This window comes from Apostichopus japonicus, chromosome 8 (genome assembly GCF_037975245.1).
Source record: "Apostichopus japonicus isolate 1M-3 chromosome 8, ASM3797524v1, whole genome shotgun sequence".
In the NCBI taxonomy this organism is placed as follows: Eukaryota; Metazoa; Echinodermata; class Holothuroidea; order Aspidochirotida; family Stichopodidae; genus Apostichopus; species Apostichopus japonicus.
Window position 1 is genome coordinate 1,545,333 of NC_092568.1, and position 9,105 is coordinate 1,554,437.

The 9,105-nt window shown below is 37.3% G+C and overlaps 1 long non-coding RNA gene across 1 annotated transcript; it reads right to left on the bottom strand.

The window, feature by feature from the left end:
• Positions 1-331: 331 nt before the first annotated feature.
• LOC139971404 (uncharacterized) lies at positions 332-4,209 on the bottom strand. Its single transcript, XR_011794382.1, has 3 exons — positions 3,737-4,209; positions 2,845-3,013; positions 332-2,301 (listed from the first exon to the last, which is right to left on the bottom strand). It is a non-coding gene; the product is annotated as an uncharacterized lncRNA (long non-coding RNA).
• Between the last annotated feature and the right edge of the window lie 4,896 nt (positions 4,210-9,105).

Consider the following 9,105-nt stretch of genomic DNA (forward strand, 5'->3'; position numbering starts at 1 on the left):
GCCGGTAGGGCTGCCCGGGCCCGGTGACAAGTAGAGAAAAAGAACAACCACCAAAGACGGCCAACAAACAAAGTAGATTTAAAGTCCCTACCGATACCCACCAAAGTGGTAATTCAAAAGATATCGTGTCTTCAACAGGTTAGAGAAAGCACTTGAGCGTCTAGATGTGCGTTGTGTTGAACACGCCGATTGTGGTTCGCCAGTATCGGTGGTACAGAAGTTAGCCAGCGTCAAACCTCATCTCGCATGGGTCTCAAGACTTCGAAAGGCGTTACCAGAAGATCTACAGACCAACCCCCACCCTACCCCTCCCATCACACTGTAAAAACACTTGGGTCATTTTTTGACCCAAATTTGACCCAGCAACTTAGTGGAATCTCCACCAGCCCAGGTTTGGGTCAATTTGACCAAGGATCTGTGTCATTTGACCTCTGACCTAAAACTGGGTTATTTTGACCCATATGCTACTTTGACCCATATGCTACTTTGACCCAGCTTTTGACCCAGTGGTTAGTGCAATCTCCACCAGCCCAGCAGATTGGGTCAAAAAAATTGACCACATAAATGGGTCAAAGCTGAATTTACATTTGCAGTTGCAGGAAGTCTAAAAAAGAAATGACATAAGACTTCAATTCCTAAAGAACAATTAATTTATTAAAATCACAAAGTGGTGTTACAATGAAAGCATGTAATTTCTTCTATTTCTCAGATAAATATCGATATTCGTTTTGTTTTATTCCAACTAGAACATCATAGTAACAGTAAAAATCAGAGTAATGTGATACCCATAAAACTAAACAAACAATGAACACAAGAAAATAGGCTACTGTACCATTTGAGAATCATTGGAAATTAAGCAATGTTCCTTAAAATCCTGACATACTTAACTAAAGAAACTGATCATTTATTCATGTGCACAAACTTTAGTTTACTGAGGAATATGTTCTGTACTACTTGAAGGACTTTAATTGTTGATCTCACAGCTAGGTTTGCTGCAGTGTTTGTATTATTAAGTTAATCAAGACTGGAGTATGCACTCACTCTCTACTTGTATCCGTAGTCACTGTAGTAATTTGATTATTAGCTAGCATTTCTAATTGTTTTTAAAGAATATAAATAAACAGCATTCCATAGTTATCAATTGTATAAAATGGTAGGTATACAAAGAAGACATGTAGTTTTAATTGTGCACCAGTACATCAATGGTGGCTGTAAGAAATCAAATATTTTGGGAAGCTCAATGTTTGGTGGGGGCTTTGTCATGGCCAAAAGTCAAAGACAATATCAAACATATTTTGCAGTGGGTTGGTGGGGCAAGACAAACCCTATGGCCAGCTGCCAATTAATAAAATCTTGCAAGCATATCCCAAAGGTGATAATTTCCTCAGTAGTTCTTCTACCAAAACAGCATTAGATTTGAATCAGGCAAAGCTGTTTATAACATACAGTACAAGACTTATAATCACTGAAAAGTCATCAATAAATGAAACACTGTGAATGAATATTTTTGCACCACCAATATGTTACAATATGTATTAAATTTTCAGTTGCTCAGGCATAATATGTACATCAGTCATGCTTCTGGCTAGTTGTGCATGTATGATGTATGGTGGAACACTAGTTTGCACCACTGTTTGTGAGGCAGTACTGCTTCTTTAGTCCCTCTAAACTTAACAATAACAAATACCAAATGAAACTTAAACCTTGTTCAAGGTAATATAACATGCGAACATAAATAGCAAACAACTTTGTCACATCACGTAAATAAAACAAAAACTTATGTAATCATCCCATCATGTTAATGACCATCAAGTAAGTGTTAAGCTAATGTTGCACTGCCCAAGGTTTACAGGAGATATGTTCATATCCCTTATATGTGTTTTGAGAAAATTATATGATAAAAGGTTACAATGTATATAAAACCAAAGAAGTCATAACACTACTTTTGACAAGGTTGTTTACATACCTATTTTGTCTTACTGACTACTTAAAAAAGCATGTAGGCTTCTTACTGAAGGGGATGTCGAAACCTTTCCTTTCCCTTCACTAAGCTTAAAGAGGAATTTCTGTATAAATTCCCAGGTTGTTTGACACTGGCAGGGGTAGGCTATGTCAAACACGTAAAATGATTTGAAACAAATATCAAAAGCTGCAATCAAATCTGTTGCTGGCAGAGCAACCCTATCGATGAATACAAATGACTGAGTCGGATTCCTTCTATCACCAAATGCAAGGACAAATGGCTGCTTCAGATATCAACTTGCTTAAGCTCATCTTCAATGAATTGAGGAAGATTCCAACCTTTGGAAGAAAATAAATTGCTGCTTTCAATGCACACTTAATTCTGTTGTAACTAATTTAAATAATTAGCAAATCTTTTTCACTTGAATCATTACCATAGCAGATTTAAGATTCATGTGAACATAAACTAGAGAGTCCAATGGTTAACAGTAGGAAAGATGATGGATGGTCCCTTGCAACATACTGAGTTTGAAGTTCCAAATGACTTAAACTCCTTTAAATATTGTGTTCAGTTACAAGGTTTTCAGACTATTACCTCTGTTGACCTCAAATGACCTTGGACTTCCATGAAAAAATAGAGGGATCATCTACTCACAAAGGGCTACATACATACTAAGTTCAAGGTTTAAGCAACTTAACTTGGCACCTGACTGTTATAAGTGAAAAATCATTATGACATTTTATGCGATTTAATTACATACCTGTAGGAATGACTGGGGCTGTAGGAGTATCAGTTACTTAGCCTACACAGTTAAAGAAATTGACCCACATCCCTTACTGAGTATATTGTATGTAGATTGTTCACGATAATGGTATTAGTACCTTTTGGATCTGTTTTTATGTTGAACTTTACAGGTGTAGGCTTCTTTACTTCTTTCAGTGTTGCTTCTTGTTTCTCAAAGGCATGGGATCGTTTTCGGACATGGCGCAATCTTTCCTCAAGATACCCTGTAGCAGGATGTTTCCCATGGGCTTTTGGGTACCCTGATTCCTATAGTCCACAGATAAAAATAGGACATATTAAGTTAACTTCAATTGTTCAATTACACAGACTATAGTCTTGGCAAAGACTGTTTGTTGGAGTATATCATATTTTACTGCAGTGGCATAACGAGTGGGGCAAGAGTCCCCAATTGGGCACCCCCCCCCAAATTGATATACAAGTAAATTAGTAAGATAGAAATTATGAACCATTTTGCATCTTGTCCACCCCTTAAATACAAGAATTTGATCCCCTCCCCTTACATCCCTTCCCCATATCTTGTCCCCCTCCCCTTGCACAGACTCCTTGCTACCCGTTAGCTCTCCCCCACCCCCACCAAAAAGTCTGATTACGCTACTGTTTTACTACATTTAATGGCACGCTGTTAACTCTCTGTTCAGCAAGCTATATAGCTATTAACAAGTAACATTATACTGGTCTTAGCCTCTAACGTTATATTTAGTTAAACTTACGTAGTGAGGTAAGGCCTATGCTTCATCAAAGACCAAACGTTAGGTCTAACATTACAGCTATCTATGTATCAGTATCACTATCACTGTATCGATAATTATGGGCTTGTCTGAACCACGGCGCTCGCAGCACAAATAACATGTTACTTAGGCCTAGCCTATCATCGTATCTACAATGGCATACTATAATATAGTATTTAACTAATAAACGTTGCGAGCGCCTGTGGCCTGATTTAGTCAGCATACTTTGGCGTATATTTACCTTTGAATATTGGTATTAACATTGGCGAACCCCAGTCATCAAGGATGGAACTAACAAACGTGTCCATTTTCAGAGCCCATCAAAGTTTTTGATTCAACTAAGACTGCCTTCTTGGTCCTTAATTTACGTATGATTTGTAGATTTGTGTGACGGTGTTCAGCTGTTGTCTACGAAAGGAGGCATGCAAAAACGCTGATAGTGGTCACATGACATAACTTATCCAATGAGAAAAGTCTTTGAGAGTGACCCAGTACAAAAAGTCAAACTTTCATCAAGCTATTTCACAATTTCAAACAATCTTGCGTAATAACTCAACCAATACGACCCATTTCTGGGTAAAGTATGGCTGACTCAGCAGATGGGTCACACAAAATGACCCAGGTGTTTGTACAGTGCATACCCCTACCCCTTAACGTATCCTGTATCTAATTTTTAAGTTAAGTGTCAAATTAAATACAGTAATTGATTTTTACTCGAACAATTTTATAATTGTACAGATTAGTGAAAGCACGTGTTCAACGAGAATTATTTTGATCGAAACATGAAACGACCCTATTTTTGCAATTTATTGTCGACCTGGGCACGTAATTTATTTGCATCCTTTTTCTGTTGCCATTCCGTGACAGGGCTGAAAAAAAAACAAGAATGCTTTGATTATTTTTGATACTTCTTTTGGGGTCCATTTACATTGCTGCACCGCTTCTTACTATGCGCCACTATAACCCCCAGCCCCAGACACCCAACAAAGATGGTTCAATTTGGCCTGTTAACCGGTTAATCCATATTGCAAAACTGGTTAACTGGCTAATTATTTAGACAGTTAACCGGTTATTAAAAAAACTGAAGTGTGTTTGCCCACCTCCCCCCCCCCTTCCCCCACCCCCTCTATTTTATGCTAGGGACTCCCATGTACAGGTAGACCACATGTGAAGTTCTTTCCTTACTAGTAGAGGCAAATCAAGTGAAAAATATGCCTGTTTGAATGAACATGTAGGATAAGCACCCCGTATATACGGGGTTCTTATAACATGAAGGTTATGTGAATTACGATCAATCCAAATTACCCCGATGACGTTGGCTTACATCCAAGACAAAGACCTAAAGTGGGGAAAACCTAATGTAGACCCATAGAGGCAAGAAAACATATAGCGGTCCGGGAAATCCCTCAGAGTAGGGTGAGCAAACAAACTTCTTTCAGATTTTTTTTTAAGACTATGCAGTCTGCTATATACTATATCCACAATGCATTCACATGCGTACTTTATGTAATGCAGTAAACGCATTGTATATGGCCTTCAAAAGGGGAAATCCCCCCTCCTGTGTGTTGTATTGGGTTACGGTGAATCCTGAAGGACCAGATCTGATGTAGGCTGACTGAGTTAGTATAAAATTATACCCTTCGATGTTTGTCAAGATGTCGTCTTAGTGTGGTGCCAAAGTTAGGGCCAAGATGTATTGTTTTGACTATTAGAATTGCCGTCTTATTAAGATGGTTCCTAGGATATATTATAAAAAGGATATGCGAAAAACGCACCCACAATCGCATAAAGCACCAAGCTAAACCCGACACAGTCTTAGTGTCAAGGTAGTAACCGAAAGTCCTCAACTCGACATAAGTATAAAGATTTGACGTCATTGATGTCATGTAAAAAATAGTATCTACATATCTTTCACCTCCCTTCAATACCACCGTAAGCAAACAATGCTGCATTGATATAATAATTACCACCAAACAATGTGCTGAATGGTCATTGGTATTCCATCCCCCCCCCCTTCAGGCACCCCCTCCCCCAACACCCCAATATACTAGAAAGTAAGTCAGATAATGGTCACCCATGATCAAACTTCAATAAAGCATTTTACTGCCTTTCTAAGAGTAGTTATCCACTTTTTATTTGGATGATCAGAGCTTCGATGTTGGGCCAGCATTTCTCAATTCTATAGCAGTGCTAAATATGTGGCGCTAATGTTGATGAACTTTAAACGTGACGTGAAATGGCTGGGGAAATTATAAAAAAAAAACTTGAAAAAGAGGTCACTGCAGGTTCGATTCCCGTTTCTAACTAATAATTTCTTTGCCATTTCTTCAAATAACATTAATGTAAACATTTTTTCCATGCGCAATACTTTGCTACGAGTTGTCAAAGTTCAACATCAAAGACAAACAGTCCACAGACTGGCACGTATAGTAACCAAGTGGAAATTATACACAGAAAGAAAATTAAAAGCAACAATTACAACTCACATTGAAAAGGATTTTTCTTTACAAATTGCTTGTAAATTCTGCAGTTATACAGAAATATACTTGTTTTCTTCTTTTTTTTTGTGGGATTCTTCCCTTTTTGGCTATACGAATATATCCACAGTACCGCATTTATGTAAATACCATATAATATATGTACTCCAAACGGTCGTAAATTTTGAACTGTAAACAGTCCTAAGGCGGGTTTAACTGACAACGGTATAACTGGCACATATTAACACAAGTTGTGCCATTGCAACGAATTTCGGTGACATCAAACGATGCCGCTTTGTTGTGTCGAACTTGTTGTGTTCCGCCCCCCCCCCCGCAATTATGTACACAAATATTTCAACATATTTCACTGTATACCTTGAAAGTTGTTGGGAAAACAGACTTACCATAACGTATGAATGGCAAAATAAAGCGCTTAGAGTTCATGGACATAGCGAATCAAGTCACGTTTGATTTCGCTTCAACGATTAATATCGATGCTTAGCGTAGCTATATAGGCTACAAACGTTTTGGTAGATAAATATCTAATTTAACTTTGTCAACACATTTCTGCAAACTGTTGAATTACCATCTTATATCTAAACAAATTGCAGAAAATTGCCCACGTCAGTACGGCTATATTTTATTCTTTCTCTTTCTTTTTTTTCTTCATTTTTTAAATTTTTTAATTAGGCTTACTCACAAGCCACGAACATGGTCATGTTAGTCAAGTTGCTCGTTACATAATTTAGCATTTCCCCATTGTTCATGTTTTTGTCGAAATAGAAAGCTTCCGTCTACTGAATAATTTATCAATTATATTGCGAAATATCATAGAAATCAAGAAGGAAACATGTGAAATCCAGGGGCGAACAGTTAAGGTGGGGACTTCCGACACAGTATATACCTTTGACATCTTCTATAGGCCTATATACCCGTATACTTCATTCGATAACAAAACTGGGATTTTCCACTTTCCGTTTTAAGCATGTAGGAATAGAGTAAACACAAGCACACACATACACACACACACATATATAAATATATATATGTATTAGTATATATATATATATATATGTATATATATATATATATATATATATATATAGCAAAAGTTGAAAACAAAATGTTGGTGAAAGTGCAACACAGGTTCGCAAATACATATAGTCGAGGTTGTTCTCGTTCATATACTGGTTATACACCATATATCTTTATGAACAGACGCACGATCCGACGTCGTCGTCGTCTTCACCAGTTCAGAGCCAGAGTCATAGCCTAGGTTTGTCTTGATCTAAATACATCTTTTGTTCAGAACGTAAATACGGAATCTCATCCCGTAGGAATATACCCTATGTATACGGTCTAGGACGGTATAGGTCTTCTTAAATAGGTCCTTAAGTATGTAGTGGAAGAAAGAAACTAATTGAAGAAGAAAACATAGGCTATCCAGGGGTGGTACTAGTTGGCACCCTGGGAAAGTGACCTCTACCTGTGATTTGTATAACAATCTTCGTTATCGTCAATGTATTCATTTAGTTACAAAATAGGGATTTTCCATATCGCCACTTTTAGCTTTACAAACACTTAACTGTAGATCGACGCATATAACAATTTATTACGTCAATTAATTATTATACATAATGTACATATATGCCTGCATAGCCTAGATGGAACATTATCGAGATTAGCCTGCATGTACAATTATTGACTAAGTCGTGCGTGATGGGGTATTTACGGCCATGGTGTAAATGAACGAGATCATAATGTGTGGGTCAGCAGAGGTTAACTCCATTTCTACCACATCAAATCAGTTCTGCTCGCGATTTGAGTGAGCTGGAGGCAGGGGAGGGGGTGGGGGTGGGGAGTGGAGTTGGACGAGTTATCATGTTTAAGATGAGGGAGAGTAATCGAGCAAGGCGAACGCAAACACCCCTCTCTATGTGGAATACAATGTGAGCTTTATCTATTGTTTACGGTACACTTCTCTTTATGGTTTCGCGTCTATATAGAATTAACTGAATGTCACATGATGTTGTTCAGACATGCATGTGCGTGCAATGACCTGCCAAATTGTATAACGTACCTTGGCACACCGAACTCATAACAATGACTTGGCTGAAAGTCAAATCTGACAAATAATAAGGTGATTCTGTGGGTCAGGTTGATAAGGATAAAAAAAAGAGTAGAGATGTTCGTTTGGCAACAACACAAACATGCATCAAATGTGACATAAGCAGAATTGCTCAAGTTTGGTATATCATCGTCATCTTGGCAAAGAGTGAAGTAAATTTGCAATGCACGTCCAGATTTCTTCTTCAAATTGGGGATATATTAACATATGAATACACTTTAGTCGTTGGAGTATTGCTAACTTCCCTTAAGTGGCAAAGTTAGAACCCTGACCATAATTATAACCCTGACCAAAACGATAAAGTGAAAAATAAAGAAATGAATAGCATATTGCTCACAAAGTGCAACTATGACATCACATCTTGTTTGCTTTAAGTTCACTGATGGTACCAACAGTGACAATTTCAACTGCCAACATTTCGAAAGCACAAATGTAATTATTGTATGCAAATTTCACCACGATTTTTATAATTATGTTCTTCTTCTCATCAGCCAAAGATAAATTTTCCTCTGGAATAAATCAAGACAAAAATAGAACTAACGAAAGAAACAGTAAATCTCTTAAAGGGACATTCCGGTGGCTGAAGTTGATTGCTTACTAAAGAAACAAAAGAAAGGGACTTTCTGTATATTGATAGGTCAATACCACATCGTCACTATGTCAACTATTTTGTATGGCGGAGATATTACTCGTGTTTTACAAATTTGGTGGCGGCAGAAAATGTCTTTGTTTTTCAACTTTAACTCGCGTATTAACAGATGAAAATATTGATAAAAGACGACAAAAGCAGATGAACATAATAAAAGGGATATCTAACAGATAGACTCAGAGAAACAAATTCTTATTAGTATTGAAATGAATTCGATTGGAACAGAAATAAGAACCGATGAAAAAGTGGTAAAACTTTACACTAAGAAACAGGATTAGGTCGGTCGAATGATGAGGAGGTGAAGGTAAATATGAGGAAATATAACCGAATTAAGTAAAACAAGAATTAAAAGTAAT